Source organism: Gadus morhua, chromosome 5, assembly GCF_902167405.1.
Source record: "Gadus morhua chromosome 5, gadMor3.0, whole genome shotgun sequence".
Lineage (NCBI taxonomy): Eukaryota > Metazoa > Chordata > Actinopteri > Gadiformes > Gadidae > Gadus > Gadus morhua.
The window spans coordinates 22885614-22897856 of NC_044052.1; the positions used below are offsets into that span (position 1 = coordinate 22885614).

General features: G+C 43.0%; 1 protein-coding gene and 1 long non-coding RNA gene across 2 annotated transcripts in view; both read right to left on the minus strand.

Moving 5' to 3' along the window:
- The window catches only part of LOC115544457 (uncharacterized), a 993561-nt gene that overhangs the window by 293712 nt on the left and 687606 nt on the right, over positions 1-12243 (minus strand). The window lies entirely within an intron of this gene.
- On the minus strand, positions 157-7336 carry LOC115544502 (uncharacterized). Its single transcript, XR_003976879.1, has 4 exons — positions 6988-7336; positions 607-703; positions 289-405; positions 157-214 (listed from the first exon to the last, which is right to left on the minus strand). It is a non-coding gene; the product is annotated as an uncharacterized LOC115544502 (long non-coding RNA).

Sequence of the window (12243 nt, forward strand, 5' to 3'; positions counted from 1 at the left end):
ACACACACACACACACACACACTTCGCCAGACATGTAGATATCAGTAGTCTGAAAACAACCAAGTGGTCTGTTTTCATCGTCTGTTTGAACCCCTACCTCTCCTCTCTGGAGGGGCGTCCATCTTTAAACAACAATGGTACATCCATAGAGTGGTCACTCTTCATGGAGACACAGCTGGGTCCAGGGGAGTCTGCTCTCTCCTGCTGGACTCTTCTAGAAAAACAAGAACCAGGATTTATGGACGTTCGATGGAAGCTGCATCTTTATGATCTCTGATAAATCTTCACCTCTTCTCAATAGACTGATTTCCATCTTTAAAACTAAGAGGATTATCCATAGACCAGCCACTCTTCATGGAGACACAGCTGGGTCCAGGGGGGTCTGTTCTCTCCTGCTTCTCTGGGCTACCACACACACACACACACACACACACACACACACACACACACACACACACACACACACACACACACACACACACACACACACACACACACACACACACACACACACACCTTTTACTCAGACTAATGATGGAGTCATGATGCATCACTGCTGAGCTTTGAGATGGACAGCAGTCACAGACAGAGAGATCCTCTTCTTACCCCTTAGCTTTGCTTCGGCGGCCATGTTCCCCAGACAGAGTGGTCTTAGAGGTAGGACACCCCTCTTCTCTCTCCTCATCCATAGTAGACTGGAGACCTGGACAAAAACACAACTCATCCATCACTTCAATTGCCTTTTGAACTTTTGATCTTTGTGACTGCGTCACACTAAAGCATTATGGACGTCATAGACCATCGATATGAACCCCACAACATAACCGCACTGCCCTCACTACAGTACAGATGTGTACTGCAGATGACAGATGAATTATTAAACACCTTGAGACTGTGACTGTGCTTAAACTACAACACAAAAAAGATATACAATAGACTTAAAAAATTCATTGCGGTACCATTAAAGGCACCCAGTGCAACTTTCGAGGCTTAAAAATAAACATTCAATTTCTAGTCTTTTTTACACGTAGTAAGTTTCAATAACTCCATACCATTACATACCGACATTCAAGCAGCAAAGATGAGACGTCGTTGTGTGGTGAGAACTGATAGAAAATCGATAACAACAACAATGCCGCCATTTTCTTTATTTTTTGTAACCTACAATAAATAAAGCAGGCTTCCAGTCAATGGAAAAATGGCTTCTCCCCACCGGCGATTGTTGTTGTTTACGATTTTCTATCAGTTCTCACCACAAATTGAATGTTTATTTTTCATTGAATGTTTACATAAAGTTGCACTGGATGCCTTTAAAGTAAAGAACGTTTGAATAATTTCTCCACTGGACCAAAGTCTGAATTATGTCACTTTACTGAACCACAGATTCAATATAAATCAACTGGTGAAGCTGATACACCAGTTGACACACAATTAAAGCACGCTCGGAAAGCAACACTGGCATAGGAGCCTGTTATGGCTAAAGTTGTTGGGATGCTCATTTTTTTACAACATGGAGAGGCAAAGTTGTGCATTACAATGCAAACACGACAATAATTGGCGCCATTCTGGCGCACTCAGAAGAACAATGAACTGAATAAATGCCAGGTATATAGCATATCGGAGACGGGCACACAATCAGTGCACTTGCAGATGAGAGCCTGCAGTATGTCCGATCTTGTGACATTATTTAACCATCCATCTACAGCTAATACGATCAGACAGATACATCATTTAACAAATAAACAAAGCCCACAACAAGCCAAACAAAACCACGGCAGGTGCGCTCTCTCTCGCACAATCACACAATCACTCCAACTACTCCAACCCCAAGGCTAGTCTGTATCACTAAGACCACAACCAACCACAACTAACCCTGCAGTAGGCTTACCTATATACACAACAATGCACAACAATTAGTTATTACATTGCTTCTATCTTCTGTTTGGCGCACATGGCTAATTTGAATATTTGCACAGGTGTAACGGTTGTGATTGGGTCTAAATCTAAAGGACTGAAAGACAGGACAAACACATTGGTCTCTTTCAAAGATATATTTGTGATTTGTACAGCAGGATCACATGTCACGTCAACTGGTTCTGCTATATACACATCAAATATATACAAATAATGAAATTATAACATTACATTTACATTTCGGAGCAGCATACCTGAAAGACAGGACAAACACATTGGTCTCTTGCAAAGGTATATTTGTGATTTGTACAGCAGGATCTGCACGAGTAAAACAAATCACTGCTAGTAGACAGCCAACATAGCTAACCAGTAACATGTGGTCAAACTAAAATGTGAATAAACTCCCTACCAAGTGACAAACTATAAAAACAATAATAACATATAAATTATACAATATACAATCATCTAATATGTCGAGGTTCATAACATAAACATACGTTCTCGATCTTAAAACTTTTAAGTTGCCGCACACACACCTAGGCGGATGCAGATCTGCAATACCCAATCACACCAGCAGATGGCTCTAAAACACCAGCAACTGCTCTATCATTTGCGAAACTCATGATAATTAATGAACAGTTTTCCATTTCTGTTGCACAGGACTGTCTGGCTCTGCTTGGCAAAAAAATAGAACACATTTGTGAATAAATGTTTTGAACTCTGAATTCTGGACATGGTGAGCTTAAAAACATTTAAGTGACCATAAGTGAGATGGCCTAAAACGGAATACAAATGAATTATTCTAGGAAATAGGCTTTCAGGATAAATTCAGACGTTAAACTGTTCTGTACTGCTTAGAAATATTTTTTTATGAAGCTTGTTTATATGTTATTTCCCATGATGATAAATTAACATTTAATTGCTGTGAGTTGTGAAGATTATACAAATAAATATTAAATCCGCTGATACTCTAATCTTTAGTAATGTATTGTAACTGCCCTCACTGAAGTACCGAACAATAAGTACAACTTGAGGTGCTTGTATTTGTATTTCCCTTGAGTATTTAATTAAACCGAGTTATCTCGAAATTACATTTGTGTCTAATCAAGTGTTACATTTATGTATGTTAGGCTATATATTGAGATGGCAGTGTGTGAAATACCCGTCAATGTTCGGTGGTGTCCTCATCCCCAGAATGTTCAGCAATACCGATCTAAATGTTCTCAATATGCAGTAGGCCTAGGCCATAACATTACAATATTTCATTCATGCAAGCCAAGACAATCAGTCTATATCTATAGCCTACATGACAACACACACACACACACACACACACAGACACACACACACACACACACACACACACACACACACACACACACACACACACACACACACACACACACACACTTAAAATTGATGATATGGTATATAGTATTCGTAAAGCAACACTGTTAGGAGCCTGCATTGGCTAAAGTTGTTTGGATGTGTGTTGTTTTATAACAAGGAGAGGCAAAGTTGTTCATTACAATGCAAACACGACAATAATTGGCATCAATCTGGCGCACTTAAAAGAGCAATCAGCTGAATAAATGCCAGGTATATAGCCTCGGATATGGGCACACCTTCAGTGCACTTCATAATGAGAGGCTGCAGTACGACTGATCGTGACATTATTTAACCATCTACAGCTAACATACGATCAGACGGATACATCATTGAACACATACACAAAGCCCACAACAGGCAAAACATCAGCACGGCAGGTGGGCAGGGTAAGGACGCTAAGGACGGTCAGTGGAGCCCCGACACACGTCACCTCGTCTCTCAGTCAGGGGGTGCATCTAGATGCTTTTGTGATGACTGTCCTGCAAAAGTCACATTCATGTGAGTGTTAATGTCTGTGTATGTGTGCGTTAATGTCTGTGTGCGTGTGTGTGTGTGTGTGTGTGTGTGTGTGTGTGTGTGTGTGTGTGTGTGTGTGTGTGTGTGTGTGTAGGAATGTACATCTGGAGGCTACTCTGTCCCCGCGTGGCTTCAGGCCTCCGACGGCAAGAAACACTATCGCTGGGGTGGTCTTCAAGGTCAGGACCCCCCAACACATACACACACACACACACACACACACACAAATACACAGACAAATACACGCACGCACACACACACACACACACACACACACAAATACACGGACAAATACACGCACGCACACACACACATTTTCTCAGGGGGGGCAATTGTTGCGATGATGGCTAAGATGATGGCTAAGATGATGGCTAAGATGATGGCTAAGATCCACGGTACAATCAGATGGTTTTCTGCTTGTTTTCTGCTACCTCATCGAACAGCTAAATGGCAACATCTGACATTGACTGCATGTTCTATAGGATTTTTTTGATACAGCTAAATCAAGTTCATAGTGAATGTTAACATGCTTTTGGCTGATGAATGAACTATCCCACTGTGGTCATCTAAAGGTACATTTTCATCTACCTTTTTGCCTCCTTAAATACCTCTGAAAGTTAAAAAAGACTGCTTTACAATAAATCACAATACTCTTTCTCCATCTGATAACATTTATTTTAAGTGCAGCAGTTGTGTTCTGATTAAACAAAAAAATGGATGTTAACATTTGAGTAGTGCAACAACACAACAACATTAAAACAACATTTCTCACTTGTATTGAAATTTTCCTCATCATTGTGCCGACGCAGTGCTAGCCTGTAGCCATCGTCCAACTGCGTAGCAATGTTGACGCTCCCAAACGCAGACAGTTTTAAGCAGATGTCCATGTGGATCCTCGATGTTTCATGCTTTTTTATTTTTTCGGACAGATGATGCATATCTGTGAAACCTGTCTTAGTCCAAGGTGTTTCCGTGGTGCAGCTGTCACACTAAATTTGTACCGGCTGCCAAATTTGTACCGGGCGCGTCATCCATACGTAATCCACTCCAAATCTGCCTGGCAACAGATGATCGGGACGATCGCGTCGAATGACGTGAACATTCGCGAACCTTCTATCTAGCGATCCGTTATCTGTATTGTGCTATTTCGTCCTTGACCTGCTTTAAACACTCAGTTTACTTGCTAAATTTGATTAAACAATTAAATACAATACAAATATAAAGTAAAAACAAGTGTTATCTGTAATGATATCAACATCAGTTATTAGACCGTCACACGGAGCATGCGCAGTTGGATTGGCGCGCTGCATGTGGATGTCTGTTCCGGGTTAAGAATGTGACAAGGCGCAAGATACATTGTGTGTTTATTAAGGAACCCACCAAACATTACATTATTTAGCGATCCGTTAACTGTATTATGTTATTTTGTCTTTGGCAACATGAGCGCAAATGTTTTTTGAAACCTTCCCGGCAACGGACGACGCGATCATCTGTTGCAGGGCAGGTTTGTAATGGATTACATAATGATGACGCGCCCGGTACAAATTTCGCCCCCGGTACAAATTTAGTGTGACAGGGTGGATGAGGACGCAGGGGTAGCAGAAGAGTCCGTTGGCTACCTCGCATCCTGCTAGCCAGTTTTTCCTCTCGTACCAGCACCGCGAAAATCCCCTGGTGTACGACTTGCCTCCTTTCTTTGATATTTGTTTTATATTTAAATTTGGTCGGGGTGGTCCTAATTGTTTAACAGCCAATTTTTCCTGATTGCTTCGACGACTAAATGGTAATTCTCTAAATGAAATTATGGAGTTGCTCTGAGCCGTAATATTCGCCATGACGATCGTGAATGTGACTGCGGCGGCGGCGCAGGCACGTAACGTGATGAACCTATTAAAAGCCATAAAAGCACCACGTGACGTTCACTGTAGTGTACGTATGATATAACGGAATCACGTTAGTGCAAGCCCTCCCGGAACCCATAGAGAATGCATTGCAGGGCTTGCAGTTTGAAAAAAAAAGCTTTTACATGAAAGTCAATGAGAGCGCTGGGGGCGATTTCCAGCCAGGCTGAAATCGCCCCCAGCGCTCGGTTGGTATGGAACACAACTGCTCAGAGGAAAACAGGCTATCTTAATTTTTTACAAAATGTATTGGTTATCATCATTATCACTAAAAAATATATACATATTATATATTATTAAAAAAAAATATTAGGCATATTATCTTTTTTCTTTTTGACTCAAGGAGGGCGGCGCCCTATCGCCCTCTATTGGCCGGCCGCCCCTGACACACACACACACACACACACCCTTACCAATAAAACATCCGCAAGCAGATAAGATACGATCAACTTTATGAATCCCACACGGGGGAATCACTTGTTATTGCAGCTCAAGGGTCAAAAGTCAAAAAGATATGAATAATAAAATATGTGTTTCTCTCCGTCTCTCTATATGTGTCTGTCTGTCTGTCTGTCTGTCTGTCTGTCTGTCTGTCTGTCTGTCTGTCTGTCTGTCTGTCTGTCTGTCTGTCTGTCTGTCTGTCTGTCTGTCTGTCTGTCTGTCTGCCTGCCTGTCTGCCTGTCTGCCTGTGTGTGTCTGTGTGTGTGGATCTGGAGGCTAGTCTGTCCCCGCGTGGCTTCAGGCCTCCAACCGCAAGAAAGATGGGAACCACTATCGCTGGGGTGGTCTTCAAGGTCAGGACCCCCCAACACACACACACACACACACACAAACACTCACACAAACACACCGTGTGTTCGTGTATGCGTGCATGTTTTACACACACACACACACACACACACACACACACACACACACACACACACACACACACACACACACACACACACACACACACACACACACACACACACACGGAATGTTTGAATCCAAACTGTTTTCCATTGGAACCCAATGTGAGTTCTGTTCCGTTCCTGGACCAAAGGTTCCATATAAAAACGCCCTCAACACAGTGAAACTAGTTATTGATGTTCTGACCCATATTCCTTTATTCAGACAGGTTGTCTCTCTGAGATCAATATCTCTTTTACAGCATTAACCTGGAAACAATCAAACTGGACTGGTAACCGATCATTTAGAATATATTAATACAGTGAGAATATATGACCAATAATCTAAAGAAAACATGACATTCAGCAAACTGTACCTTAGCTTCTCTATGGTGAAAGGTGTGCTGTCCCGTGTTGTATGAAAATATAAAAGCACAAAAGGATGGAAAGTAAGATCAGTTGAAGGAGGAGATTCAGGTGTTCGCCAAAACACAAAGTAAGTGTTCAGAACGGAGACAGAACGTGAACACGGTTCTAAAGGTTCTGAGTACAGATTGAGCTGCTGGGCTCCTCAGTGAAGACAGATGGAATGAGGAAGGAGGCTTTGAACGACAGCTGACTACACCTGGAACCATTATGATGCTCAGGGCTGGGCTTCACCAGAACACACCCATAACTATATCAAGACAGAGCAAAGGTTTGAGGAGGTCCATATAAAGCTATAAAACCACCACAACCCAGTCACGATGGTGGAGGTTAAAACAGTGGAACTAAAGTCACGTCAAGGCTATTAATTTCTGCTGTACTTTGTATCGTCTGCAGTGATAGCATGGGACTCCCAACGTATCAAAATACAATCGGATAAGGAAAATACTTTTATCACTTTGAAGGAGAATAAAATGATTACAGACTATTCAAAGTTAGGAAACAGATAAGACAACACACACACACACATTTTTACCAATAAAACATCCACAAGCAGATAAGATACGATCAACTTTATGAATCCCACACGGGGGAATCAATCGTTATTGCAGCTCAAGAGTCAAAAGCACAGCGAAAGAGAGATTAGGGAAGAATACAAATTAAAAGAAATACAAAATATATATAGACTCTTGTTTGATAAAGCACTTTTGTTTAACTTTGAACCAGCTATTGCTTTGTTTTTGTTTTTTAATTTGCGTCCTCTAACTCGCTCCTATATCAGCTTTTTAATCTGGACAAAAGGCCACTATATACAGTGAGAGAGAGAGAGAGAGAGAGAGAGAGAGAGAGAGAGAGAGAGAGAGAGAGGGGGCCTAGGGCCTAGGGCCTAGCCTGAGAAAAGGCAGAAAGTGTCTCTCTGGCTCAAAGTAAGAAATCCTCCAACTACCACAGTGCATTGCGCTCGCTGCCCCGCCCGCCTGTTTCCGTTTGGAGGGGGACCTTTAGCGCGTGTGGTACAAATCCCTGTGATACGTTGACTAGTTTATACTTCTGCTCTCGTTTTTTCAAACGCAATAATGCCCGGTGGTTGTTTGGTACCCCGTTGCACCGAAAAGTCGAGGATGGGACAGAGAGTAAGTTGTCACGTTTTGCCAGTGAAAGACGATCAGCATTGCACACTAGCCCCGCGGGCGAGGAACAACCCCACAATTGGAGAAGACGCCGGTATGGAAATTATGAAAGGAAAAAAAGATATGCAGTCTCCATTTCCAACTGCAGGATAATGATATAAATCTTTTCGGAATGATGAGGCACGCTCTCAAACCACACGCTTGAGACACACACACACACACACACACCCACACACACACACACACACACACACACACACACAATAAAAATAATTCATTTTGTTTCAAGCGCCTTTCATGTCACCAAAGGGAAATAAATATAGACGGTAAATGTAAAAAAAAATGGCAATAAAATAACATTAGACATCAAACAGGGACAATAAAACACTTTACATTTGTTAAACACATTATAGAGAAAGAAAACAAATCAAAACAACTAGGTCATAAATAAACCAGCGGTAAAAGATACGTTGGAAGAGGAAATGGCAGGGGGGTGGGGGTGTGTTGGTCAGCCCTGCTCAGGGTCACGGTAGGAGGAGTTAGGGGTCAGAGGGAACAGCCAGGGTGAAGAGGAGGGCTATGAGTAGAGATTTGGAAGTGGACGGTGAAGCGCATTGACGCAGTACAAGAGGGAGGGAGCTCCAGAGTCTTGGAGCGGCCACGCTCAACGCCCCGTCACCCGTGGTGCGGAGGTGTGCGGCGGGGGTGGAGAGGAGGTGGGCTTCAGTGGAGCGGAAGGTGCGGGTTGGTTGGTAGGGGGGCCAGGAGGTTAGAGAGACAGGAAGGTGCAAGATGATGTGGTTCTTTGAAAGCAGGGAGAGTGATTTTAAATTGAATACGGTATTGCACAGGGAGCCAGTGTAGTTGGTGGAGGATGGCAGTGATGTGTTGCCAGGGCCCAGTGCGGGTGAGAACTCTTGAGGCGGAATTGGGTATGTATTGTAGTCTGTTAGGTAACTTTGCTGGGACACCGAAGAGAAGGGCATTGCAGTAGTCTAGTCTGAGGATATGAAGGCATGAATGAGAGGCTCAGCAGTGGTTAGGGGAGGGGCGGAGTTTGGAAATGTTTTTGAGGTGAAAGAAAGCTGTTTTGGTGATGTTTGTTATGTGACTGAGGATGAAGAGGAGGGCTATGAGTAGAGATTTGGAAGTGGACGGTGAAGCGCATTGACGCAGTACAAGAGGGAGGGAGCTCCAGAGTCTTGGAGCGGCCACGCTCAACGCCCCGTCACCCGTGGTGCGGAGGTGTGCGGCGGGGGTGGAGAGGAGGTGGGCTTCAGTGGAGCGGAAGGTGCGGGTTGGTTGGTAGGGGGGCCAGGAGGTTAGAGAGACAGGAAGGTGCAAGATGATGTGGTTCTTTGAAAGCAGGGAGAGTGATTTTAAATTGAATACGGTATTGCACAGGGAGCCAGTGTAGTTGGTGGAGGATGGCAGTGATGTGTTGCCAGGGCCCAGTGCGGGTGAGAACTCTTGAGGCGGAATTGGGTATGTATTGTAGTCTGTTAGGTAACTTTGCTGGGACACCGAAGAGAAGGGCATTGCAGTAGTCTAGTCTGAGGATATGAAGGCATGAATGAGAGGCTCAGCAGTGGTTAGGGGAGGGGCGGAGTTTGGAAATGTTTTTGAGGTGAAAGAAAGCTGTTTTGGTGATGTTTGTTATGTGACTAACAAATGAGAGGGTGGAATCTATAATTTACACCAAGGTTTTTAACTTCAGAGATGGTGGTGGTGAAAAAGCCGGGGATGGATAATTGAGAGTGTTTGAATTTCGACATGAGTGGTGGGGCAATGAGAATGGCTTCTGTTTTGTAATGGTTCAGTTTGAGGAAGTTCTGCATCATCCAGTTGCTGATTGCATTAAGGCAGGTGACCAGGGGCCCGTTTCAGAAAGCAGGTTAAGTGAAAACTCTGAGTTAGTTAACCCTGAGATGAGGGAAACTCTGGTTTTTCAGTTTCACAAAGCCAGTTCAGCTTTACTCTGAGTCAGTTACCCTGGCAACATACTCCGTGAACCTAACCTGCTCGCTGGCAGGTTTTCTTCAACTAACCCCGAGTTTCTCCTGCTCTTAAGTTGAAGCCTGCAGACTGAAGGCAGTGGCAGACATGGCGTGTCCTTTTATTGAAGAGCCAGTTGATGTCGAGCGCAGATACTCAGCAGAAATATCCGTCGGGAGAGGATTATTAGACCCCGATTGGATGTTTTATCATTCCCTGATGAGTACCTGTTTGAGCGTTTCTGGTTGTCTGCATCATCAATAATTTATATAAACAATATTCTCAGCCCTCACATCGCTCACATGACACATCGTGGACACACTCTCAGTTCCGAGCAAATTCTTTGTATTGCACTTCAGTTTTTTGTATAGCGTCGGTGATGCAGAGCATGTGTCCGAGGCAACTGTCTGTCGGGCTGTCCGAAATGTGACACTTGCACTGAAACGGCTACTATGCATGTTTGTAGTGTTCCCAAGTCACAGACCCACCAGACTTCTCAAAGAAGAGTTCCACAGAATTGCAGGTATCAGTCTAAGCAGTAATTCATTTATGTCATAAAGCTTTGAGACTTGAAGCACTAATCAGTCAATTTGATATATTTTAGGGTTTCCAGGTGTAATTGGCTGCATAGATGGCACTCACATTCCTATCATAGCTCCTTCAATAAATTAAGGAGATTATGTGAATAGGAAATCTGTCCACAGCATTAATGTACAGGTAGGCCTAAATAATAGCCTTTAACATTCCAAATGAAATATGCTTCACTATACAGCTAATTACTGTTCTCCACTGTGAAGATCATATGTGACGCAGCCCACATGATAAATAATGTGGAAGCGAAGTGGCCTGGGTCTGTGTATGACTCACGAATGTTTCGTGAGTCTACACTGAGTGCCAGATTTGCCCGTGGTGAGTTTATATATATAGTTTATATATCCAGTATATAGTTATATCCTATGATCAATATTTTGTTTCCTCCTATTACAACTGAAACAATAAAGTGTATCTTGTATTATCATAGGAGAGTTTGATGGTTATCTACTCGGAGACAGAGGGTACCCCTGCCAGCGCTATCTGCTGACCCCTTACCCTGACCCTGACCCTTGCCCACAGCAACACTACAACTTGGCTCACTGCAGGACACGAGCCAGAGTGGAGATGACCATCGGCATACTCAAGGCCCGGTTCCAGTGCCTTCGAAGGCTCAGGGTCACCCCGGAAAGGGCTTGTGACATTATAGTGGCATGTTTGGTTCTCCACAACATTGCCACTATTAGAGGAGAACAATGTCCTACTCTTTCCCCCAATGATCCAGATAATAATCCTGACCCCCCTGCTGATGCACGAGATGGAAGAGCTGTTAGAGACATGATATGCTTCAATCATTTCTAACTGACTGCCTTTTTTCTGTTGGCTATAATGGAGGTCAAATTTTAAGATAACCAGAAAACACAAATTTGGAGACTTGTATGTATAAAAGGCATCTAGGTGTTGCTTTCATATAGACAATATTAAATACTGGCAGTGTTGGGATTTTTCTTTGTTTAGCAGATTTCCCTAATTACTTAAATATATCCATCACATGTTGAATGCAGCCGTCACGTTAAAATTGTACCGGGGGCGAAAATTGTACCGGCCTACGTCATCGTTTGTTTACATCCTGACAACCTGACAACCTGCCCGGCAACAGACGACGCGATGCAGAAAACATGTTTCCAAACGACGAAATAACATAATACAGATAGCGGATCGCTATCTGTATTTTGATAGATAGCGATAACACTTGTTTTTACTTTATATTTGTATTGTATTTAATTGTTTAATCGAAACAATAAAAAAAATTGCCCGCAAAACGGGCGATCGCGTCAAATGACAAATGTTTTGCCCGCGAAACGGGTGATCGCGTCAAATGACGTAGGAGGGTTCTTGAAACATAATACAGATAACGGATCGCTAGATAACACTTGTTTTTACTTTATATTTGTATTGCATTGAATTGTGTAATCGAATTTAGCTAGTAAACTGAGTGTTTTAAGCAGGTTTCATAGTCTAGAATGTTCAAGAACCTTCCTACGTGATTTG